The 27,427-nt window shown below is 40.9% G+C and overlaps 1 protein-coding gene across 2 annotated transcripts in view; it reads right to left on the bottom strand.

Annotated features, from left to right (window-relative positions):
- AGAP3 (ArfGAP with GTPase domain, ankyrin repeat and PH domain 3) overlaps positions 1-27,427 on the bottom strand; it is a 2,466,462-nt gene that overhangs the window by 9,747 nt on the left and 2,429,288 nt on the right. The window lies entirely within an intron of this gene.

Genomic DNA, 27,427 nt, shown 5'->3' with positions numbered 1-27,427 from the left:
AAATCAGATATTAAGTATCAGTATTTTTTTTTCATCTGTTAACTTGGTAAGGGGACTGATCCAATGACCACTTTCAGCCATATGACAAAGATACAATACATGACATTAAATGACAGTATTTGACAGTGGACATTACAGATGGCTGAAAAATCTAGACAGTGATACAGAATAGGTTCAAAGGTTCATAGGTGTATACTAGGCTAATGGCCCTGGAGCCTATATAAGCCTAGCCCAAGAAGATTCCTTGGCATCATGCCGCCCAAAAGTTAGTTCCCAGTGCCCCTGTCAAGCAAGGCCACTGAAGTGATCCCTGGGGTGAACTTCCTATTGCCCACCCACTCGTCAAGATTTCTCTTTAAAGAGGGCCAGTGAAGTGCAAAGCTAGAATATACATAAAACACTAAAGAAACATTTTTTTTCCAATTCAATAGCAATACAAAGATTTTTTGACACAGTATACAAAGACTGCTGTTCAATAGCGTCTGTGATATTAATTGTTTTTGGCTAGAGTAAACTGGCAGGCAGTCCCTAGTTATCATCCAAATCTGTGTATGATTCTGACAATAAATATCACATGCCCACAGCTTATAGCGCTCTTGGTGAAGTGAAAGGTAGCTGCTTCATTTGCTTTAGTAAAATATATATTTTTTTCTTTCATACTATTTTGACAGCTATTTTAATAGCAACTATTTCACAGGATTAATTTTTAGTACTTAAAGAGTCTGAACATTTTCACAGATGAAATCAGCAGTCATCCATGTGCAAGTTAGTCAAGTTCACTTGTACTTAGACCATGTGGTTCTCACCAAAATGCTTAAACAAAGAAATCTAAACCACATTAAAATAAATAAATTATAATGAATCATGGATAGTTTACTTCCAGAAAGAATGATTATCTACTCATCTACAACACTGACAATGGTTGCTGTTTTCCTTTTCTGCAATGCCTTTGCAAATGTTGCCCTAGAGTTTTGCATTCATTACTACACTTTGTAGTGGATTTGAAATCCTACTTCTGCTGATGTGCTCAGCAAACTGCAGCTAAAACTTGCCAGGATAGTTGCTATCTACCACACTACTGTGGGTATACTGTTATCCAAAAAGTGGTGAAAATGAATGAGGCCAGACAGCCACATGCAGACATCCTCATCTGTGGACATCCCAACAAAAACCTCAAGATGCACGCACTCAAAGCTCTCCTCAGTATGGAGAACATTGATATCTGTGCAGTGACAGAAACCTGGTTCAAGGCTCCAGAGAGCACCCCAGCACTACCAGGCTATACCTCATATCATGCTTTTCGGCCCCAAAACCCGAACCGAACCACAAAAGGAGGGGGAGTTTCCATATTTATCAAGGATATCCACACCTCCAGGTTAGAGGCATTGCACGAAGTATCGGAGACCATCCATGTGCAACTAACAGTGGGCAAGACTGCTTTTCAGTTTATAGCATCCTACAGACCACCCTCTCAAAGTCAGGAATCCCACTCGGCTTTCCTGAAAACATTGGAGAACATGAAGATCTCTCGAACACCATTATATTGGGCGACTTCAACTACCCAAACATTGACTGGGAGCACTACTCAAGCCCCAGCACCTTAGCCCAAAGGTTCCTGGAAATTATAAACTCAAATGCTATGGAACAACTAGTCACCACTCCCACAAGAGGGGACAACATACTAGACCTGATCATTACCAACATGGGGACTCTATGCTCCACACCAGAAGTATATCCCTCATTGGTAAGATCAGACCATAAATTAATTTCACTGGATGTCCACATCCCGACCCCACCCCCAGCCCAGAAAACCACAGTGAAAAACTTCTCAAAAGCGAACTTCTCACTTCTCAAAACCGAAGTGGAATCCTTCAAGGCTCCAGGGCCAGTGGAAACTACGGCCCAAACTGCAGAATCCTATATAAACACATTCTACGGACATCTCCAGGAATGCATGGATCATGCTATCCCAAACAAAACCAAGACCCAATCATCCAAAGGCAGGCGTCCAGTCTGGTGGACCCCTGCCATAAATAAACTGTACAACAGAAGGAGGAAGCTACTACATGATAGAGCAAAATCCCTAATAGGGAAGGCATCTGTGATCAGTACTAGCAAAAAATTACGATCCCTCATAAAATCCTCCAAGGCCATCTTCGAGAGAAAAATTGCACAGGACACCAAAGACAATCATAAGGCTTTTTTCAGTTATGTTAGAAACCTGGGATGCAACTCCCAGACTTGTTCTGAGTTGATTCTAAACGACAAAAAATACACTGAACCCACAGACATCGCTAATATCCTGGCAGACAGGTTCAGTGCAAACTCCCCAAAGAGCAAGTATCTATCCCGGCAGAGGGCTGCCTCCCAAACATCTCTGATGCTCAGGTGAAGGCTGCCCTCTCCAAAGCAAAAAAACACTGCTTCCATGGGACCAGATGGCGTCCCAGGTTGCATCCTACATGAACTCCAAGAGGAACTAATCCCTCAAATAAAACAGCTATACAATCTCAGCCTCACTACAGGATATGTGCCCACAGAATGGCATACAGCAACAGTGGTCCCACTCCACAAAGGTGGAGCCTCTACGGACCCTGGAAACTATCGCCCCATAAGCCTGACTAGCTTAGTCTGCAAGGCTATGGAGAGGATCATCATGGAGCTCATAAACAAAGACATTGGGGACCTACAGACACTAGATCCTACCCAGTTCGGCTTTGTCAAGGGCAGATCCTGCCTTTTGAACCTGGTTGACTTCTTCGAAACAGTCACCAAAGCCATAGATGAAGGGAAGGTAGTCCACACAGCCTATCTGGACCTTGCAAAGGCATTTGACACAATACCCCACTGGGGCATCATAGATAAGCTATCCAGCTTAAATATAAACCCCTATGTCACAAGATGGGTCGCAAATTGGCTCAAAGACAGAACCCACAGAGTGAGAGTTGCTGGAGCCATGTCAGACTCGAAACCGGTCACAAGTGGCGTCCCACAGGGTTCTGTCCTGGGACCACTCTTGTTCGGTATATACTTTTCCGAGGTACAGGGAAACGTGGGAGGACTATGTCTCACCAAATTCGCAGACGAATGCAAACTGGGTGCCATAATCAACTCTCCAGCTGACACAAACATCCTTCAAAAAGGTCTCACAGAGACAGATAACTGGTGCCAGTGCCATGGTTTAAAGCTAAATGCCAAAAAATGTATAGTCATACCCTTTGGCAAAAACAATGTGCCCACAAATTACCACATAGGCGGAAACCCATTAAGTACAGAGAAAGTTATTAGGGACCTGGGGACCCAAGTTGATAGCAATCTCTCCTTTGAAAACCACATTGCCAAAGTGGTTAGAAAGACCTTCTACATAGCCCACCTCATCACGAAGGGTTTCACATCTAGATCAAGAGAGGTAATCGTGCCCCTTTATTCATCCCTCGTCAGGCCCATCATAGAATACAATGCCCCTTTTGAGATGTACCTTACCCGACACCTGCAGCAATTAGAAAGACCCCAAAAGAATCTCACCAAGAGGATCAAGGGTCTCAAACAGATGCCATATGCTGCTCGGTTAAAAAAACTCCAGCTCTACTCAGTTGCATACCGCCTACTTAGAGGCGATCTATGCCTGACATACAAAGCTATGTCAAACCCAGAATTAATGGACATGCTCCACCTCAGTAAATCTAAATCCCTTAGAGCCACACGCTCGAGGGACTTGAACCTCAGCACAGAGATAAATAGAACTTGCTGGAGGGACAGGTTCATAACCCAGAGGCTCCCTTCGCTCTGGAATAGAATTCCAGTTCATGTGAGGCAGAGCACCTCACTGAATCTCTTCAAGAAGAATCTCGATAGGTGGATGGGGGATCGTAGGTTTGTCCCAGGGATTACTCCTGTGTCACTATTAGACAGAGGCACAGTAAACTAAGGGTACAGTATACTCAAATCAAGGGGTGGCGTAAGCCATACAGAATCGGGCTAGGCTTATAATTGCCCCAGGGCAGATAGCCTAGTATGAACCTATGAACCTATGATATGCATACAATACCAGCAGTAAAATTCAGATTTTATTTATTTAGTTTTGAGATTCACATAGGGTAAATAAATTAACATTCACATCAAAATTGTTAGTTATGTTGCACCTGGTATATACCTGGCTATGTCCATGAACGCTCTCATGACCTAAGGCTCACAAGGAAGAAGACAATCTGTGGGAAATGTTCCAAGAGATCCTGTTTGTAATGGGTTACTTAAGTCATCATGTGTGGAAAAACAGCAGACCATGTACTGAATGCTGGCTTTACTACTATGTTAAAAAAAAAAAAAACTAGCAAAACAAGGAAGCCATAAATCGGAAGTAAATGTCCCTCATTAGCAAGTAAAGTAACCAAATATACTGTAGGAACAATGTGATATGTCAAAAGTCAACTAAATTTCCTAAAAAGTGCATCATGGGTTTCAAGACATTAAAAGTAAACTGGAAGGATATTACAAAGGAGGAGGGTACAGAATGGGATTAATAAAATGGGGTACATTTTTATTTGGCATCATGAATAAAATTCTCTGTCGCCCCCAATGAAATGCAGGGCCAGGCTGTACGTCCACTCCTCTTGGATACATACTTTTGCTAGCAGGGAAGACATCTGCAAAACCAGCTCTTGAGGAAGTACCAATATCTGGCATGGAGAGTTCTGAAGAGGTTATTAGTTAAATCCTTGTCCAACCCCATAGTGTCTTTTTAGATAATGTCAGTCTTCTAAAGCTTCCAACATGACAAAACAGAATTTGGATAACATAAAGGTGTTACTGCTCAGTGCTAGGAGACTAAACAAAAAATTCCATGCCCTACAAGCACTCCTTACCCTGGAAAACATGCTTTTTTTCTCTTCATTTGAAGAGCTGAGGAGTGAAGTGGTATATCAGGAACAGGCAACTGGTACTAGAAGCTGCACCTATGCCTCTACAAGGGGCTGTTGAAACTGTAGGCCAAAAAACAATGCAGCCACTCTGAATGTCCAAGCAATGTGTTAAGAAGGATGTGAATGCCTACTACCATTAAGCATTCCAAGTACGTATATCTCACAGCCCCCCACTGGACATCAATGACAATTTCCAGTTCTACTGAGTCCCACTGGCCACCATAGGTTCATAGGTTAGCAATAGGCTATCGGCCTTAGGGCCTATATAAACCTAGCCATAACAATTCCCTGGCTATTTCTTCCCTGGACCCCTGTCTAGCAGGGCGACTGACGTGATCCAGGACTTGGCACACAAGCATATCTTGTACAAAGCCAAAAATAATAGGACTACGGAGGCCCAAAAGCAGGGACAATTTGTAAATATTACTCTAATTCATTTAAAATGTTAAACAATATGTTTTGCAAAGTAACAGAACAATAAGTTTTGAATCATGATGCATTTTCTGATCAGCATGAAGTACAAAACTCTACTAAATACATACATCTCAAACAGAGGCATTAATGTCCTTCTAGCTTGACAACATACCAAAAAAAGAAGTTATGTCTTACCATAATATTCCATCTGAGTTGTTGATCTTCTTCCAGTCATCACTGATGGGTTCGGTTCCGAGCCCTCAGAACCGAGTCGGCCTTATACCAAGCTTGCATGCACCAAAAAACCCTCAAGCTAATTTGCTACCCAGAATGCCCTTTACTCAGTTACCTCAGATCGAGTTTGCATACAACATACAGAAGAAGAAATAACTCAGAGGCCATCTCTGCGCAGAAACCCTAATATACCACAAAGACTCAGAAGATCTGCCAGGAACCTTTGGAGGGGGTCGGTGGGAGGGTGTGATGACTGGAAGAAGATCAACAACTCAGAATGGAACATTATGGTAAGACATAACTTCTTTATCTGAAGTTGTTAATCTTCTTCCTATTCATCACTGATGGGACTAAGTCACGGGTGGCCCTTATAGAAGAACATTCTTGAGAACCATTGAACCAAAGGCCGCTCTTCCCTTGGAGATCAGATCCAATATGTAATGCTTGATAAAGGTGTGGGGCTTAGCCCAAATGGCGGCTGTACAAATGTCATCCATGGAGGCCCTAGAGTGGAAGGCAACACATGCTGCAATAGCCCTAGTTGAGTGAGCTTTGATTTGGCGAGGCTTAGATCCCTCCGTAAGTGAATATGTTAAGGCAATGCAATCCCTGAGCCATTTGGACAAAGTAACTTTCAATACTGTGCCTCCCATTCTAGGACCCGCAAAGGAGATGAAAAGCTGGTCCGACTTGCGAAAGGATTTAGTCCTGTCCAGATAGAAACGTAATTGTCTATGAACATCCAAGGGGTGTAGGCAGTATTCTCCCTTGTTAGACTAATTTGGGAAGAACACAGTCAGCTCAATGGACTGGTTAATCGAAAAGTCAGAAACCACTTTGGGGAGAAAGGATGGGTTAGTACGAAGTGATACTCTGTCCTTATGAAAGATCAGATAAGGGCTCTTGATACATAATGCTTGTAATTCAGAAATTCTTCTGGCTGAAGTTATAGCCACCAGAAATAAGGATTTCCATGACAGGAATTTTAGATCGCATGTCGCAGCCAGCTCAAAAGGGGGCAGAAAAAGAGACTGCAGAACCCAGGATAGATTCCATGCCTCCATCAGCTGTCTGATGGGAGGCCTGCTGTGGAAAATACTCTTGAGGAAGGTCTTGCAAAGGTGAAAGGAAATAAGCGGGACTCCATTTGACCCGTTATGGAAGCTGGAAACAGCTGCTATATGAACCCGAATGGTGGAAGCGGAGGCCCCATTGTCGATTAGTTCAGCCAGATAATGAAGAATAGTGGATACAGGGACTAAGAACAGATCTAACTTCTGATTACATGACCAAATAGAGAATCTTTTCCATTTGTCCCTATAAAGTTTCCTGGTGGATGGTTTATGATAGGCCAAGATAATATAACATACGGGTGAAGAGAGGGTTTCCTGCCTGGCAACTAACGGAAGTGGAGAAACCAAACTGTCAGCTTGAGAGTGGACAGATTCGGGGGAGTCAGCCCTTGTGGGTGAGATATGAGGTCCTGACGAGTGTCCATGATCCAAGGAGGTTGTAACAGACTAGGCTGAAGGAAGGGAAACCACACTTGACGAGGCCAGAATAGGGCAATGAGGATCACTTTGCTTCTCAGCTGAATTGCTTTCCTTAGAACAAGTGGAATTAGAGGAATTGGAGGATAAGCATAAAGGAGACCCGTGGGCCAATTGTGGATCAAAGTGACTCTTGGTGACTCCCTGAGAGGGGGAAAGAGGGCAAAGTAGCTGCTGCATTTTGTGTTTGAGGGGGAGGCGAAAAGGTCACAGCATGGCTGGCCCCAACGGCTGAAAATTTCCGCTGCCACACTCAGGTTGAGAGACACTTGTGAGGACGGATAATGCATGTGCTCAGCCTGTCCGCAATCATGTTGGAGCTCCCCAGGATAGGCATTGCGATCAGAAAGCGGTTGGAAGCTATCGCCCACTGCCAGATTCTCATGGCTTCGTGACGTAGGGGGTAGGATTTGGTCCCTCCCTGTTTATGTACCAGACCATGGACATGTTGTCCGACTGGACAGCAATCTTTCCGGATGGAATGAGCAGATGAAAAGCTTGCACTAGCACCACTCAATTCCAGGACATTGATATGCAAGTTGACCTCTACATCGGACCACGTGCATTGGACTGACTTTCCCTGGAAGTGGCCCCCCCTACCCCATCAGGGAAGCATCCGTGGTCACCGTGGTGCTGGGCTGGGGAGACTGGAAGGGGCGACACCAAAGATTTTCATCCATACTCATCCTCCAGAGGAGATCTAGTTTGCAAGTGTTGGTGATGAGAATCTGTGAGCTCAGTGGGTGAAGAGTGGGTATCCACTGGGCCTGAAAGAGCCACTGTAGTAATCTCATGTGTAGTCTGGCTAAAAGAACAATAGGGATTGCTGCAGCCATAGATCCCAAGGCTTGGAGAACTTCCCTTGCAGACACCTTCCTTCGACAGAGTATCACTTGAACTTGTGCCCTTAGTCACTGAAGCCTGTGGAGAGGAAGTGAGATCATGCTTGACTGGGTGTTGAATATTGCCCCTACGAATTTCAGTTGTTGTGAGGGTTGAAGGTTGGACTTCTCCCAATGTATGGTGATGCCTAGTGACTCCGCTAGAACCAGGGTGTAGCGGAAGGCCCTGACCAGAAGACGCTTGGTGGGGGTTGAGGGGAGCCAATCAAATAAGTACGGAAACACCTGGAATCCCTGAAGTCTCAGATGAGTTGTTACCACTGCAAGGCATTTCGTGAACACTCTGGGGGCCATCGAGAGAACGAAAGGCAGGGCTCTGAATTGGTAGTGATTGGCTCCCAACCGGAAGCGAAGGAAGCTCCTGGAGTGCTTGTCCATCTTGATATAGTAATACGCATCCCGAAGATCTAATGAGCACATCCACACACCCTCCTGGTTTGAATCGTGACCATGCAGGATTTTGTCTGAACTACCGATTTGTTTAGTTGGCTGAGATCCAGAATGGGCCTCCTGTCCCCTGTTGAGTAGAACCCTGATCTGCACTGATCTGGGGGGACCTGTTGGATGGCTTGTTTTTGACATAGCTTTCGTATTTCGGAAGCTGCCTCTTCCCTTTGACTGGGTGGAACATCTGGAAGGGATTTCGGAGGTCTTGGACAAGCTATTAGGCGAATATGGTAGCCTCTGGTAATGATTCTCTGCACCCACTGATCATTTGTAATGGAGAGCCAGGCAGTTTGGTGCAGAGAAAAACGCGCCCCGATTGCTTCCAGTGGAAAGCAATCGGGCAGCACCTCAGGAGTGCTGATATGGTCTACCCAAGAAGGAATCTCTGGAGCCCTGGTTCTGGGGACCCCATCTGCCCCAAAAGGGATGTCCTCCATTATTGGAACTCCCTCTGCTTCTGAAGGAGTTTTCACCACATGCGTCTTGGAAAGGACCTTGAGACTTCGTGTGCCACATCTTCCCGCTCCTCTGGTTCCTGGAAAAGGAACGCTGAGGTTTGGAAAAGCGCAGGCCAATGGCAGACAAGGTCTTTCCGTCTTACTCGCACCTGGCTATTGTATCCTTCACCTTGGCACCACAGAGCTGATGGCTCGATAGGGGCATTTAAAAAGGAAGACTGGAAGGAGTCCGTGAGGTCACAAATGCGCATCCAGGAATGACGTCTCATGACTACGCCTGCACCCGCAGCTCTAGCTGCTCCTTCGGTTGCGTGTGACAGCAACCTCATGGAAGAATTGGATATTGACTCTAGTGTGGTAAGTTGGCAAGTTGGGAAGCCACTTTATCTCGTGCTCCATCCGATACTTGGCCCGCGAGGGTTCCAGAGAGTTCGGAGATAAGATCTCTCTGGAGCCTCGAAAAATGTGCCAAAAAGTTCAGAGACCTAACTGCAAAGGTCGCTGACTCAAAAACTCGCTTCCCTAACCTGTCCACTGCCTGGGACTCTCTGTTGGGTGGGTGAACAGCAGGACTCTCTTCAGCAAGGACCTTTTTAGTGGCTACCGCCACCACCATAGCGTCCACTGGCAAACCTCTAGACCAATGGGGTTGAACCTCTGGAGGGGAAAGTACCTTGTCTGATCTCCTGGGGATGGCCTCGACGGAGTCCGGGTTCTTCCAAGCTCGTTGCACGATGAACTTAACCAACTCATTGGGGGGGGGGGTCACCCAAGAAGTAGAGGGCCGAGACTGAAAGACCTGCAGGAATATGGATTCCTCCAAGGAAGGGTTGGGGGCTTCCAGTCACCCCTCTGTTTCAAGATTTCCATGATGTCTCCTTCGACATCATCAGGGGGTGACTGTGGGGACCGTTCCCAATCATCGTAGTCCATATCTTCCACGAGGGACTCCTTTGGGGAGTCCATGTATTTCCTCTTTCACACCCGTTTCCGAGGGGGTTCTTCAGTGGGAGCATCCGAAGAAGACCCAGAAAGGGAAATACCCTGGGTAGGGGTTTCCTGGGCCTTGTGCTCTTGGAGTCCTGGGGTGGGTGATCTTTGACAGCTGCAGCTCAGAAAGAACTGGGGGAATAACCAATGTAGGAGGATTGCTAGAAGCAAGCACCCTCTCCATCACCTGGAAAGTGGGCCCAACTGAAGAGGAGTGGGAGCCCGAAACCGAAGAAGACAAAATCGGAACCAGGGTCACACCCCACTCAACATGGTCAGGCCCCCGAGGATGGAGCCTCAAGCAAACTCAGAGCGGTAGTCACCCTTGGATCTGACGTCGGGAACAACAACACCGTCTGAACCAATACTGGAACTGGAGGTTTCACCAAAGTATGAGATTAAGGGAGGGTAGGGGCCTAGGGGCCTCAGACATTGTAGTTGTCGGCACCGAGGAAGGGGGTCCTCTAGAAAACATTGGATAAATGAGCCTTCGAACAGAGGGATCCAAGGGAGGAGAGTAAGTAGGGGTCGCTGGAGTAATGGACCCAAAGCCTGGAGTGGGACAGGGTCTAGGCGGATTTAAAATTCCCCTGGCAGTCAGCAGCTGGTCAAATAAGCGCACCACATTCAATTCTGAAAGGCTCCTGGTGGATCTTACCGATGCCCCTAAGGGGGAATCAGGCCGGTCCAAAAAGGGGCTGCAGGCTTGTCCGGCAAACGAGTCCACAGTCGACGAATATCAGGTCTGCGGTGTATCGCAGAATGGCACCGATGATTCCAATTTAGAAACCGGCAACAACGGTATGGTTGGAGCCGAGAATGGGCTCGAAGCCGAGGTCACAACGGGGGTGGATGATAAAATCAGCACCAAGGTTGATGTCGGAACAGGTATTGGAGCGGAAATGGGTGATGTCAGTGCCGAGACACAAACAGACAAGTTGATTGAAACCGAGGCAAAAGACGGCACTGTAGTCGGTGCCGGGGTAGGCACCAATGAGGCGACCTCTGTAAGCTTCGCTGGAGCTGAACTCGGAACAGATGTAGTAGTCAGAACAGAGGAAGCAGTACAGTGCTCTGAGGAAGACTTTTTGGGCCTTGTGTTTATGGCTTTTACCTCTGTCACTGGACAGTGAAGAGGGGGTCAGAGTGAGGACGTTTCTTGTCCACAGAAGGAGGGGATGAGACCTTCTTCGCAGAAATAGCCTCCAAAAAAGGCGAAGCAAGCAGGCCCTTCAAAATCTGTTTATTCCGACATTCATTCAGCATCCATTGACTGAAGCTAGCACAAATATCACACGGGGGTTTCACCAACAAATGCAGAACCCCCAAACAGTACACACACTCTTCATGGAGGTCACTATTCGAAAGTTTACCACTGCAAGAAGAGCAGTGCTTAAACCCCGTAGTTCCCTTCTTTTCAGACATAACAGAACACACACTCACGCAAAAGGGAAAGAAAGAGGAAAGAGGAAATGAAGAAGTAAAGAAGAGAGGAAATACCAACAATGGTAATATGATACCATTAGGGCAAAAAGTTAGAAAATACCAACAATGGTAAGAAAGAGGTACTTGTGGGTAGAGCTTAGAAAATATAGATATAAAAAAACAGACTATAAACAGGAAAAAACTTTTACAAAACTTGTAAATGTACTTAGCTGGAGAGCTCAATGAAATGCTGCTATATGGCTGCGCGGCAAACGAGACCTGAGGTAACTGAGTAAAGGGCATTGTGGGTAGCAGCTTAGCTCGAGAGTTTTTTGGTGCACGCAAGCTTGATATAAGGCCGACTCGGTTCTGAGGGCTCGGAACTGAACCCATCAGTGATGAACAGGAAGAAGATTAACAACTTCAGATCACTTATTCCCATAAGTGCCCAGGATGCTCTGAAAAATATGTAAACTAGTGGCTGCTTTAATGTAATTTGGTAGTCTATTCCATGCATAATCTGCTCCCTCAAGAGAGCCAATTAGTACACTTTTCACTCCTACTGAATCATCTTTACAGCTTGTCTGATGATTCACTACTTTTTGATAACCCCAAACATTCCTAGAGGTAGCTATTTCTAAATGCCCTACATACCTGAATAAGGTCTCCTCTTAAATATCTATACGAGACACTGTACAAGTTCAGATATTTTAGTCTTTCATGACAACTTAAATTTTCATATCCATAGATGCCCCTTTTTCATTGTACTCTTTCCAGTTTAATCATGCTTGTTTTCTTCTAAGATTTCCATATTGTTATTCCATACCCAAGTAACTAACAAACAATGACTTTATCATTTCGGATTTCCTAGACTTTATAAATCTTTTTATAACTACAATCTATAGTTCTATAACAATCATTAACCAACTGGCTGATATGATTAGAAAAACTCAAAGCTGGATCTACCCACATACCCAGGTCCTTAGATGAAGCTACAGTTTTAATCACTGTGTGCTGTATTAAATATTCACTTTTCAATTTATGTCTCCCAAATCTCATATAATTAATTTTTGATATATTTATCAGCATATTATTCTTCTGTTCCCAAATGGTCAATTTTGTCAAGTTCTTTTGCAGACAAGCCTTCTCTGTAGCACATGCAGTCAGTTTAACCAATGTCAAGTCATCTGCATAGAGACTGTAGAAAACCTCAGATGAAAAAAATAGATACGAAAGATACAATCTAAACAAGTATGGGCCTAGGACAGAGCCCTGTCAGACACCTTGACTGTACCCAAGAATTTCACCTGCCCAACTGCTGTATGACTTGCCATGTCCTATTTGTAAGCCATTCAGCTATCAATACCTAACTGTTCTAATCGATCAGTGTTTTGTGTATGACCCTGTCAAATGCTGAAATAAAATCTATATAAATTACAGCACAAGTTTTCATTCATAGCTGTTATTACATTGTTATAGAACACCATGTTACAGGTGGTAATAGATCTATTTTCAACATATGCACGCTGATAAATGGCTTCAAGTCCCAACCTTTCCAACTCCGACAGTAATTTATCCACTATTACCTTCTTCATTATTTTTTCTACAACATGAAAGTAGACTTAAGGGTTTGTATGACTCTTGGTTTGTCCTTAAAGATGGGTTTAATAAGTGCATGTTTCCAGGTTTGAGGAATCTCTCCATATTTATACAACCTAGTAAATAGCAGATATAATGGTATTAACCTTTCTTTATTTCTACAAGTCTTTTGGGTTTCTAATACTAAAACAGGAATGGACCCCATTCCTAAGTCAAAGTACAATTAAAGTTCATGAAATTAGCATTGTATCAATCTTTGATGTCAGCCAGAAGTGCTCTTAGCAGCACCTGCAATGTGCCCAGTAATGACACTTCCTGCAATTCGTAGACAGTTACATGTACCGGCAACATATCTAAATAAGACTGTAGATTCTTTTTTAACATACCCGTAGTTCTTACTACTATTCAAAATGCCTGGGTATCTTTCTTCCACATTGCTCTCGTTTCTGCCTGCAAATCCTGATATTTTATGACTTTGTGTCTCTCTGTATGCAAGACACTAGAGTCACTGGGTGTGGTGATTTCAATGATCAATGCTACTTTTGTCTTCTTTTCATGGACCGCTAAATCTGGAATTCTAGCATCTATCTTTTGAACTGTTGGTAATGAGTGATCTCATGTGATGCAGACTTCAGCATTTTCTTTAATGCGTTGTGGCTCATGTTTCCAACGTTTTTCAACCACTTCAATAACATAATGTTTGCACAATCCCCAGTGCAACAGTCTTGCCACATTATTATGCCTTTCAGTATACAGTCCTTCTGCACTTAGTATGTCACAACCAGCAACGAGGTGTGCAACTGTTTCCAATTCTGTTTTACGAAACCTACATTTGTCTGTTTCTCCCACATGTTCAATGGACTTTGCAAACAAATGTGAACATAGCCCACTATCTTGGGCCACCAATATTAACCTTTCATCTCTTGGTTTGAATTTGCCTCTCCTTAACCATTCCTTTCTTTGATTCTGAACAACATGAGGTTCTTCCATGAGTTTCCTATACTTACAGCTATATTTATTCATTTTCCACATTTCTTGCCTTCTCATCTGGTCCTTCACCTTATATTCTTTCTTTTATTTTTTGGCACATTCAGTTGCTGCCTAATTTTTATCTACTTCTGGTTTGACTTCCATTCCTGCTTGATACCGACGTGCTTCTGCTAGATTAAACAGAGAAATCATCTTAGATTTATTCTCCTCATGTTTCAAAACTTTCACTATGTTTGGGTCTTGTGAGGTCAGCAGATATGTGTGCAGCCCCACGATTGCAGATCTATACATGCAATCAGTTTCAAGGAGGCCCATATGTCCTTCGGAACGGGAAATATATAATCTTGGTATGCACTGATTTTTATAAATCATTTGGTGAGCGTGAAGCATCCTTCTTATTTTTCTGTCTAATTTATCCAACATATTTTGTGTTTTGGGGCCAGTCAATCACTGCAAAACTGTAAGTTAGGTCAGGAAGAGCAAATTGGTTTATAGCTTGAATTTTGCTCCTAGATGTCAACACTGTTTTCAGGATTAATTTGAGTCTTCTAAAGTATTCCTTACTAAGTTTTATTCACATTTGTTCAGGTTTTATTGTTGATTCTTCATCAAGTACCAAACATGTATACACTCCCTCTTGCTCAAGTTCTTTTATATTGCATTTTTGTTCTAAACTGATGTTTTCTTGGTGCTGCAGTTTTCTTGCTTTAAATGTTGCTTTTGCACATTTATCAAGACCAAATGCCATTCTTATACCATCTGAAAATGTTTTGAAAACTTGCAGTTGTGCTTTCAGTTCCTCATCTGATGAGCTATACAGTTTTAAATCATCGACAAAGAGAAGATGAGAAGTCTTTACGCTGTTGTTTTTAGGAGCCAAATTATAGCCATGGCCTAAGCGGTTAAGTGGACAGCTTAATGGGTTAAGGGCAAGACAGAACAGCAGCGGTAACACAGAGTCACCCTGGAATATCCCCCTTTGAATTTTTATTCCTGGGATAATAATTTGTCCTTTATCGTGGCTTAATTGCAAAGTGGTCTGTCACTGTTTCAAGGTAACTATAATGTAGTCGATCAGTGTAGGGTGTATCCTATACATTTTAAGCCCTCTTTTATCCATGAATGTGGGATACTATCAAATGCTTTGTTTGTAGTCAATCCTATGCCATACTTAGATTCTTCCCCTTTTTACATTTCTCCACTATGCCTTTATTTAACAATAAATGATCCTTTGTTCCACATGACTTTTTTTATTGCCCTTTTGTTCTATTGCCATAATTGAATTTTCTTCTAAATAACTATAAACTCTGTCACCGTCACTTCCAGTGTACAGTTTACATGTCATCAGAAGGCAAGTTATTAGTCTATAATTTTTAGGGCAGCTTGCAGGTTCACCCTTAAGGAGAAGCATTGTTTTTCCTGTTGTTAGCCAAGTTGGTGTCTGTTCGAGGTTTGCATATAAATAGTTTTTACTCATGGCTAAATCTTCGTGCAAAGCTGTTAACACTTTTAACCAGAAGTTAGGTACTGCATTCTGGGCCTGGGGTTTTCCAATTAGAGGCTTTTCTTAACTTTGTTTCAATCTCTCTGGCTGTTACTTCAGCCCATTTCATATCCTGTACCTTTAAACTTCTTATTCTTTCTTTTACTCACAGGATCTTCATAGATACTTCTCCAAAATGTATCTATTTCTTCTTTTTTTAGTGGTCTTTCAATTCTTTTTACCTTGTTTCCCAATTCTCTATAAAACTTTTTTGGGTCATCAATAAATTGCTTATTTTATACTTTTCTTTTATATTTACCTGCCTATCTTCTAAGTTTTTCTGCCTGTGCTGAGATTTTTACTTTATTTGCGATAGTGCATGATAGATCCTAATCTGTTCTAATACTGGGCATTGCTTTTCTCACGTCTATCTTTCTAAGTATTTTTGTGGATATGTTTCCTCTTCTACACTCTTCTAACAGTGACACTTCTTGTCTTAATTGCTTTATAGTTTTCTCTATTCCATACTTCCATGATGGTATTTGATTTCTCCCCTTCCTTTCCCTCACTACCCTGTCTTCTTGTGGTAGACCTTTATCAGTTATTAATTTAGTTGTACAGTAACATATTCTGTTTACTTCTGTTATATCGCATAAATCTCTATGGACAGTCCTAATTACTGTGTTCATTTGTTTTATCAAACTTCCAACTTTTTGGGTTTTATTGATCTTCTAGAGTCTATTTCTTTCACTGATCTTAATATGTATATCTCTATTAAATCAAGCAACTCTTCCCTTAGCTCATTTCCTTCTAAACTGTGGGCACATTTTTTGTTTTCCATTTCTTGTGGGCATTCTATAGAAAGTTCAGTAGCATCTTCCTGTGGCACATTCTCTTCAATTTCATCCTGTGCCATCTTTTGTTCTGTCATATGGGAACTCACTGGCCTATCACTCCTTAACACTGACTGTGTCAGAGTTTCCACAGTTTCTTGCTCCTTCCCTTGTTGTCCAGCTTCAGGTGAACGTTTATACTGGTTTCCTATGGAAGGCTCCAAAATATCTTCATATGGCACCTGACCAATGGTTCTGTAAGTTTTTGCTGAAGTGCTCCCAGGTCATTATTACTAATTCCATCTCCACCCTAAACTTTGTTTGGATCCAGTTTGCACAGTTCTTTTTCAATATAATCTAATTTGATTCCAGTATCTGAGGTCATCTGGATGCCACTAGGACTTCTTATTATCCTCTTTGTGGAACCAAACTGTTTTCAATAAGATTTTGTAAATACATCTACAACATGTTCTGTCTGAGAATAAATTTTATAATCTACACACAGATTATCTATGTGTACGTCTTTACTCCTTTCACATCTTATGTATCTATAAAATATTTTCCTATTATGCTCAATCTCTGTATATAAATTTACTTCAAAATTTTCTTGATCTTGTCTCACACTATGCTTAATTGGTTTGTCCAGTTTGTTTATTTCAGTTTTCAAAGTTGCAGTTCAACTCTTTCATTTCTTATATTTTTGTCCCTTACTTTAATGAAGTATCTTGTACTTATGGAAATATATCCTCCTGACATTGTGTGACTAGATCCTGACGTTAAACTTTTTTTGATTTTTTTTTTTTTTTTTGCATTCAAACAATTTCTCTTTCAAAACTCTCCAAATTCCTTATGCAGTTTTCACACTGAATGCACAACTCCAATTAGTTTACATAATGACTGTTTTGTTTCCATATAATCTGCTATTAATCTTCTGTAAAATGGTTTAGATTTCAGTTTGGCAGAATTATCTAGCCTTCTGTAAAATGGTTTAGATTTCAGTTTGGCAGAATTATCTAGCAACAAATTAATCTTGACATGAAGTAACAGTAATTTCCTTAGGAACACAAACAATGTCTAGTATGTTCTGTTCCCTGATATATATTTTGTTCACAATCTGAAGGAATTGTTCCTGAACATATATTTTGAATAATTTCCTTACTAATGTTGTTGAATCAGTATTATTCCAGTCTGTTTCAGGTAAAAGTCCCCAGCCACTATTTCCCTCTTGTGTATCATATAAGAAATGTATGAATTCCTGTAGTCATCAGCACTTGACTTAGGTAGTCTATACACTCCAACATTTGTTATATGTTCCAGGGTTGTCTTTGCTATCACAATTACAGAATCAATTGCACTGGTGCTATCATTGAAATGGTATTAATCACACGTCTCATAACTACCTTTAATCCCCATCATAACACCCCACTTGATCTTTTTTAGAATGTCTGTTACAGTAAAGACATTTATACCCTTACAGAACTGGTTTCCAGTCACTGTTCTTTAACCATGTTTCACTAACAATACCAACATCACTCTTGTGGGAACACAGCAAATTTTTCAATTAAAAAAAAACGTCATTATTAATGCTCTTAGCGTTAACAACCATCAGAGATGCATCAAATGTTGCTGTCTGTGAATTGTTAACTTTTTGACCTGGTAAAATTCCCGTCTTGTGTCTGTCAAATATTGCAAAATATCTGCTGCAAAAATTCTCTTCCCTGATCTTGACAAGTGCATGCCATCCTGTCTGAACACGTGGGCCCAAAACTAGGTTCAGATACTTTATACATTTCCATTTTTTAAAACGGGATTTTTTTTTCCATATAGGTTTTTACCCCCAAAAAATCTTTTCATTCACCGTGACCTGACTCTCCTCTCTCTATATATGATTTGTGTAAAATACGTCCTAACACGAGTACAAGCTATACTACCTAAGAGGGCTGTAAGTGCCCTAACAGAGAGAGACTTATGGATGAGATAATTTGTACCAACATGAATAAAAACAGATCTGTACTTCCTTACATTGAGGCGTTCCAAGGCTTGTCTCACATTCTCTAATTTTGCTCCAGGCAAGCATAGCACTATTCAATGTTCATTATCTTCTTTGCAAATATAAGTAACAATTTTCTCCAATAATTGAACCTGCAATTACAAGAATATCTTTTCTGACCAGATCTGAAGAATTTTCAAACGTCTAATTTGGTAATATCTGCCCTTTGACTTGTTACAAAGGAATGATATTTATCACCATTAGTTTTATTAATCCCACCATTTTCATTGCTTATATTATGTATTTGAAGCATACAATTCTCATCCAGCTGGCTTTGGACATTCACAGCTTGAGCCATGTTATCAATGTCTGTCTTTCTCAACTTTTTTCTTACAGTAATGTTCTTCAATACTTCTATGTTCAATTTTTATTTCTTCCTTTTCACCTACCCCTTGCCTCTTTCTTCTACCTTCTCTTTTGGAAAAATGATGCCTTTTTGTATAGACTAAAGGTTTTCTGATAGAAAAATGTTATCATTCCCTGTAATCTGTGTACATAACAAAGCAGTATCCTTTTTAGTTTGTATTCTCTTTGCTTTACAGACATTTATCAATTTCTTTTTCTTCTGTGTTATGTATTGTGAACTTCTTCCATTCTTTCTTTTTTATTTCTTCCTATACTCTCTGAATCCCCAGGTTGTTGGATACTTGCATCTAGAATTCCAAAGCTGTCAGTGGCATTATCTTGTTTCACAGTGGTTGAGTGATCTTTACAGACAGTAGATACTACCTTTCCTAAATGTGTTCTACTTGCTCTTTGTCTAACATCATTTATCTCACCAATCCAGTCATTAATATATGTAACAACAGTTCTCCAAGCCATGCCAATTGCACAAGTGCAATCATCATCAGTAAGTCTAGATTTGCTACTAGTAATGGTAAGCAAATCATCCAACTTTTGACATTAGGAACACAGATCACAAGTGCTATAAGGTGTTACCTTTAAATATACATAGTATTTATTCCACTGTGCACGATATTTGTACTTTAGCAAACAATTAATGGCATATTCATTTAAGAAATCCATATTCAGCTGCAAATTAATAAAAACGTTTAAAATACAAGAATAATCAAAATCAGTTATCACAAAATTAAAACAGAATTTAAATTAACTTCTATGAGAAAAATCACAAAAACAATACAGAACTAAATATTAAATTAAGTACAATAAAGTTGTTGCTCTGAACTTACAAGTTGTGAAAGTCACACAAAAGCTGGAAATCCTTTACATTGCATACAGTTGAACCTCTTTTTAACAATAAGGATCAATAAATCACAAACCAAGACAGGACTGTTTAGATAAGCAATAGATTCAAATGTCTAGCATTATTGACTGACTGTAATCCTCAGTGATTTGCCAACAATAATTTTACTAGGTACAGGGCCAAAACATGAGTTAAAATTTGTAACAGCTGAGAGCTATGCAATATGCACACAATCCACCTTCAGGTAAGAACCTAGGAGTACAATGAGGGTGACATCCACTGACATGGACGAAAGGATAATAGATGTTGGGGAGGTAGAGAAGAATAGCTACAGAAGTGATAAAACCAGCTTAAACTTCCAGAATGAAAGACACGTTTCCTCACAGGAAAAAAAGGCAGCCTCTTTCAGGATGTGCCATAACTGCCATCTTATAAAAGGGTCTTTCTGCTAACTCTAAGGAGCTCGCCTTCAGTGTTTACACTTGCAGATTTATTTTAATACACACACACACACACACACACACACACACACACACACACACACACACACACACACACACACACATTTTTTACATTGTAAAATGCTTGGGATACAAGCAGGTGACTACTTTAAATAAAAAATAAAGAATTGAGAGGAGCAAAGGCAGCTCTCTTAAACTGAATGGGAAATCCTTGTTAGGAAGGATCTGCACAAATGTACAAGAGGAGCAAGGATGGCAGATGATAACAATCACAAACCATGCAGAGAGTGCCCAAATGTCTCGTTTGCCCCTGGGATTAACCTACGTTTTCAAACAAGATTACTGAGGATCATATAATGTGGCATTTCTGTTGAACAGCGAGTCAAAAGAGTATTATTAAATAAAAGAACAAAAATTATTATTAAAATATTGAGATACAAAAGTAAGTAGAAAATCTGAATTTAGTAGTATAAGCAGCACTCTTTGAGGAATAGGTATGCTAATATTTTCTTCTAAATAGGTTCAGCAAAAAAAATATCTAAACGTATGAGTATGGTATATTCTTATACCAAGACTGTGTACTTTTTTCTCACATCAAGGTGTCTTACAGTTAAGTACACTGGGTTACACTGAAAGTAAATTTTCTGTCCTTGAAAAATAAATGAGTTTATCATATCTTTTTTTCATTCTTAAAACTGTACTTTTCAATAAAAAATGAGTAACGCAAAAGAAGTTTGCTTCAATATGTTGGTTATTTATTTTGCTAAAAATGTAGCCAGTGTTTCCAGGGGCAGGTGTTGTAAGTTGAGTCTAACACAGTATTGCCCCATGAAATGTAATTTGCATAATTAGTTCAAATAAGGGTGTATGCCATAATTTCAGCATGAGCACTTGCTATCCTAAGGCAGCCTTCTTCTCCCATAAAACACCTGCTAGATAAAGTCTCAATTGATCCACTGATCTGGCTTTGTAGTTCAAAAGCCACAATTATGACTGTAAATAAACCAGTCCAAACAGCAGTGTTTACAGTCAGGTTGGCAGCTGCATTGTTTGCTTGACAATGACTTGCTTTTAATGCCCGTTTACACAGGCTGTAGTTTCAATGAACAGGCTTTCTGCTGGAATTTCTGTTGACATGACCAAAGTAAACATTCGTGGGGGAGGACTCCAGATCCTGTATAAAGAACATTCCTCTGCACATCCCATTTACACAGACTGCCTTACGGCTTAAGGAACAGAAGCCTCACATGTCAACTGTCAACATCCTGTATCACCTCAATACAGCCCCTGGCAGAAAGAATTCTGATGTTTGTTCTGATACAGCATTTTACCTTTTGACCTCATGAATTAAATGAGATACCTTATAATTAATGCTGCAGTCAGATGTAATTCCCTTACTTATTACTTGTATTTATTTAGGAATACATTTTTTAGCTGGGCAGATAAGCTGATCGATAAGGAACTATTTTAGTCACCTCTCCCAGAGTTCAATTAAGTTATTACTTTCACTACATGAAACCTTAAATACTTCACAGATTAATAAATAGCAGCATGTTATTATGTACCTTTAAGAATACAACAGGATGTAACAGAAAGTTAACCGGACTGCCCAGAGAGTGGATAATACAGAAGAGCTCTTCTCAATGATGTATCGGTCATAAACAAAAGGAAAATCATCAATACTTCTCTCCATACTATGTCATAAATCAGGGACTTTTTGTTTTAACCAAAAAAGTGGGTGTCTCCATGGAGGAAGGTGTTCCAATACACACACACACACACACACACACACACACACACACACACACACACACACACACACACAGTGTGTATCCTAACATTTAGAACACATCCACTGCCTGAAAATGCTTAAAACATGTGAACGTGCCCACAAGTATTTTAAAGCCCAATGTGTGTGTGTATGTATGCACACACACATTAATACAAATGGATTCTGCCACAGGACATGCATCACGCAAAACACTGCAAATTATATCTACTGAGCTTTTTCAGAGACAGAAAGTCTATCTGGCTTAAATCAAAGAAATAGTGAAATCAGAAAAAAGGATGGAACAGAGTGGAAAAGGAAAAATGCATAATTAAAGTTTTTTTTTTAGATGACACTGTTTATGTTTCATATTCCCCAAAGAGCTCTATATTACAGAAATTATCAATTTTGTAAAACAAAAAATCATCTACTTAACTTCACAGAGCAGTCCTTAATGAAGTACCATGCAAATGACAAACTGCTTTACCTGCTAAATGCTTTGGCAAAGTAGGCTACCAAAGCTGGGTCACATTTTTTTATGAATACTGTTATTTAAAAAGGTTTTATACAACATCTCTAGAGGGAATCAATTATTAATTATGAATGTTTTTTGATCAAACTGAATCGGTTGACTGTTTTCACCCATTCACAGTTCGCCAAATGTTAAGTCAGTGTAAGTGTATGTAATGGTGAGGTTAAGGGCTCTCTCTCAGTGCTGTGCAAGCTTGGAGTTGGTACATATAATTAGTGGAGGGTGCTGGGGGGTGGCGGCTTGCCCCTCACAAAAATAAGAGAAAGCTTTTTTATAAAATGCATACTTGCAGTAAAGTGCATTCAGTGAAGTGGAATCAGTCTTGATTGTCAGCTTCAGGTGCTTTCAAATTTTTTAACTAGAATCCTCTAGACGTGTTACCTCAGGAATCTGGGGCAAAGCCAAAAAGAATGAGGAACAAAATGCTTCAAATCAGGGGTATTTTTCTGAAGTTTTGAATGACCGTCTCAAAAATATTTGCAATTTTCAGTTTCAAATGTTTAGGTAGTTGAATGTAAGCCTCACTGGCATTTTTCAAGGTACTTCTACTACTTTATTGACTATAATCCTCAATAATTTACCTGAAAATAAAGGAGGCAAGACAGGGAGAGTTGGAAGTGGGGGATTGCAGTGCTTTATACGGTCTTTTTTTTCATTTATTTGATGACAGTGACAGGTGAAATGTATTCATTCAAAAAGTCTCTATAATTTATCAGTACGTGTGTATGTGTTTCCTTGTAAATGTGTACGACTCTGTCTCTGCACATATATGTGCGAAACTCTGTGTGCTGATATTAAATACTTATGCAACTTATATTTTTGATGGAAAATAGTTTTGCTACAGCAACTTTGATGCATTAGGTGAAGGAACTATTTTTCATCAAAATATAACAAAAAATGTATATACTACTAAAAAAGTTAATATGAAACTATTTAACTGACAGCTTATTGTTTAAGCATGGAAATGCCTTCTGGGGGTTGCTGTTGGGAAAATAACTCCTTTCCAAGAGTTTGTAATTTTTACTTTTTAAATAACAGTATTCATAAAAAAAGTGACCCAGCTTTGGTAGCCTACGTTGCCAAAGCATTTAGCAGGTAAAGTTGCATGCTTATTGTTCAAATACTACTAGCTGAAGAAAAGCCTCTTTGGATCAGAATTCTTGAGGAAAGAAGTTGAGAGGTATATGATCTCTCTCTCACACACTGATAAACATGTTTGATTTTTTTTGCTTATTTTTTTCACCTCACGAAATGCAGCTTCTTTTAAACTGTGCAAAGTTTGAGTTTTGAGTAAAATGGTAAGTCCTTGTGACTGCGACAGCTGTTACTTTTGCTGAGTTTTTTTTTTTTTTAGTAAATTTTTTTTATTTTATGGTCATTTACAGCTAAGGAAAATTTAATGACTGAAAAATGACAGCTGTTTGCATTTTTTTTCTGTCCCTGCTTCATGGCAGCTTAATATGTTGCCATGAAGTGGCGGACTTGTTATTTTTTTTTTCTTGGCTTTATCTATACAGTAACACCTTGTTGGAGAAAGTACACTTGCCTCACACTTGCCACAATTGTAGATGTTCAAGTAGAATAATGTTGTAGTACTGATTCTTGGGTCTTCTTGCCATGCAGAACCAACCAACAGGCCCGAGTTCCAAAGCCGTTACATAATCCATAAATGACAGACATCTAAAGATAGACAACAGGATATAAGAAGGGCGTCCATTGGTACCATCGTCAGATCTAAGCAGTGAAAGAGCAGTCTGATGCCCAAGGACAGCATGACCTCCCCAGTTGTCTGGATTTAAATGAGAAAGAGGAGAAGATGTAGGAGGCACAGAAAAGGTGACAGAGATAAGAAGACTACCCACAGGAAAAGCTCATCTGCCCTTCGCACCCAGTAAGAGGGAGAAGTGGTCAACAGAAAGAGGGACTGGAGGGTGGGAGTGTGTACAGCAACACCGATCTCCTCGAACATCTACAGTTATGTTAAGTGTGGCACAATTGTACGTTCTTCATAGTCATTGTTGCAGTACTGATTCTTGGGAGGACTCTCAAAGCTAAAAGTTGGGTAGTGGGTCATCTGTATGACCTTAGAAAATAAGATTTTGCAGAATGGCAGTAGTGAAACCCGCTCTAGCCCTGGAGGAGTTACGGATTTACCTAGGTTATCGTGTTTTGTTAAGGTGTGCATTGAGTTCCATGTTTTGTGAAGGTGTGCATAGAGTTCTATGTGGCTACCTCTAGGATGACCTGGGTGGGAACTCCTTGGATGAAAGTAGTAGTAGTCACCCACATCTGGTGGAGTGGGCCTTAAAATGCCCAGGTAAACACTTCCATGGTGTGAGTAACGGACTTAATGCAGTTAGCTATCCATTTAGAGATGGTTTGTTTGGAGGCAGGCTTGCTCTATTTACCCTCTGCAAAAGCCACCAGCAATTCCTTTGCTCATATGAACCTTTTGTGCTATCCAGATAGTAACTGATCTGCCTGAGCACATCCAGGGAGTGGAGGACTTGCTCTACCCTGTTCTATGGACTTGGGTAGAAGACTGGTAGGTGGACAGTCTGGTTTAAATTAGGTTCTGATACAACCTTAGGCATAAAGGAAGGGTTTGTTCTGAGGGTGACCTTATCTTTGTGGAAGACAGTGAAAGGTTCTTTACACACAAAAGCTCGTTGCACAGCAACTCTACTAGCTGCTGTTACAGCTAAATGGAAGGTAGTCTTCCAGGTGAGTATCTTTAGCGAGCCAGTGACAGCAGGTTCAAAGCTAGGCAAAATTAATTTTTCTAATACATAATTTAGATCCCATGACACAACAGGATTCCCTCTGAGTGGTCTCAAGTAAATCACGCCTTTTAGAAAAAGTTTTATGTGGGGGTGTGAGAAAACATATGGATCACTAGCAAATAAGATGATATTGCAAAACCATATACCTCAATGCTGGAATAAGAAATTCCTACGTAGAGACACCTGCAGGTACTGCAAGACTGCACTGATATCTGCTCGAGCAGAGTTAGTGTTATTGCTGTGACAACATGTGGAAAATCTTTTCCATTTTGCCATGTATGACTTCCTGGTACTGGGCTTCCTTGCTTCACGTTGAATGGAGAGCATGTCCTTGTGATAGGATACAGTCCTAGTTGTCAAAAAAAATTCTCCAGGCAGTTAACTTGAGAGTGGCTAGGTGGGGGTAGAAGACAGACCTCTTGACTTAGCTGAGGAGATCTATCTCCTCCAGTAAGATGTGAAATCTCCCCTTGCTGACAGTCAGGAGGAGGTATACACTGTGTTATCTAGACCAAAAGGGGGCCACTAGGATCATGCTGGGTCTTTCTGTCATTGAAATGTCCTCATGTGCAACTCTGCAAATGGGATTAGGAGAATGCATGATGCCACTTAACCCAGTATCCTCAGGAATTCTCTTGCAGTGATTAACTGCTTTGAAAGCAGACAGGTCAAAAACAATCTTGTCTTGGGAAAGGAAGGATTTTGGTTGAGTTGAGTGCATGAGGACTCCAAGGAGGATCCTTGTTTGAGGTTTTTGAAGATTTAATGAGAGACCTACCTTCTGAAAACAATTTACAGTGATCTGGAAGGGGTCCAGGGTTTCTGATGTGAATCTTCCCTGAATGATACAGCTGTCTAAGTAGGGATAATTATGAACACCCTGGAGTTCTGCAATGTGCTATCAGAAGAGCAACGCATTTTGTAAAAACTATGGGAGCAGTAGCTAGCCCAAATGGTAAGGCACAGAACTGGAAGTGGAATCTTGTTGCTACAAACTGTAGGTACTTTCTGTGAATGTCTGCAATGGGGACATTGAGGTAGGTATCCTTTAGGTTTATGGCGACCATGGAGGCATCTTGGAAGATCATGGGGAGTAAATTCTAGAACATAAGAATTTTGAATTTTGGTATGTTGAGGAACTTGTTTAGCTTAGTGACGTCCAAGATGGGTCTCCAATTGCCCTCTTTTCTTGGGACTACAAAGATGCTAGAGTAGAAACCTTTTCCTTCTTTTTCTAGATGATAGGTGGTAAGAAGCTTTCTTGCACATTTGGTGGTTTTGGAATGCCCAAGAACATTGCATTTCTCTGGACTGGATATAGTACCCCTTCTGTATAGGTTGGGTCTATATTAGAACACTGAACTTTCAAAATTTCGAGTGTTCTAATATCAAACCCTATTAATCGAAAATTTAAAACATCGAACATACAGAACAGCAAATATTTTCCTAGGGAAAAAATGTTGCTGTTCCAAAACACATGCACACCAAACAAACAACAATCCGCAGACACATACACCTAAACTCTTACACCTAACCCTACACTAAACTATACATACACCACTAACTATCGACTTACCTTAACCCAAACCCTAACCCTAAGGTCCGTCACTATCGCACAGTCACCTCACTCGCCCCCTAACCCTAACTCACCTACCCCGCCCTAACCCTCACGTCCACACAATCGCACACTTACCTAAACCTGACCCGTAACTTTCCACCACAGCGCTGAAAATACCGAAGCAACAGAAAGGGACAACCAAATTCTTTCCCAAAGAAAAAAATACTTTTTCTGTTTATTCGATATTTTCAGCGTTCGCTGAAAACGGGTCGATATTAGAACACTTGAAATTTTGAACATTGGTGGTCTAATATAGACCCTATAGGTTAGCCAAATGGTACCCTGGCTTTTGCCACCCAAGAAAATTATTTTCCTGTGTCCCTGTCAAGCAGAGCCACAGAAGTGATCCCCGGGGTAAATTTCCTATCTCCCATCTAATCATCATGATTTTTCTTGAAGACTGCTAATGAGGAGCTTTGTTTGATATAGATAGGTAGTTTCTTCCAGAGTACGGGAAGTCTCTGGGAGAGGAATCTCTCCCTCCAGCATGTTCTGTTTATTGTGGTGACAAGGTTTAGGTCCCTAGAGTGTGTAGCTCGGAGGGATTGGGATTTCTTTAAGTGGAGCATGTCCAACAGCTCTGGGTTTGACATAGCTTTGTATGTTAGGTAGAGATCGCCTCTGAGTAGGTGATATGTGACAGAATAAAGCTGGAGTTTTTTGAGACGGTCTGCGTAGGGCATCTGTTTGAGCCTGTAATCCTCTTTGTGAGGTATTTCTGTGGCCTTTCCAGTTGTTGTAGATATCTTGTGAGGTACATACCAAAA

Source organism: Protopterus annectens, chromosome 3.part1 (assembly GCF_019279795.1).
Source record: "Protopterus annectens isolate FY-2018-M chromosome 3.part1, PAN1.0, whole genome shotgun sequence".
NCBI lineage: Eukaryota > Metazoa > Chordata > Ceratodontiformes > Protopteridae > Protopterus > Protopterus annectens.
This window is presented reverse-complemented; position numbering and strand designations above follow the sequence as displayed.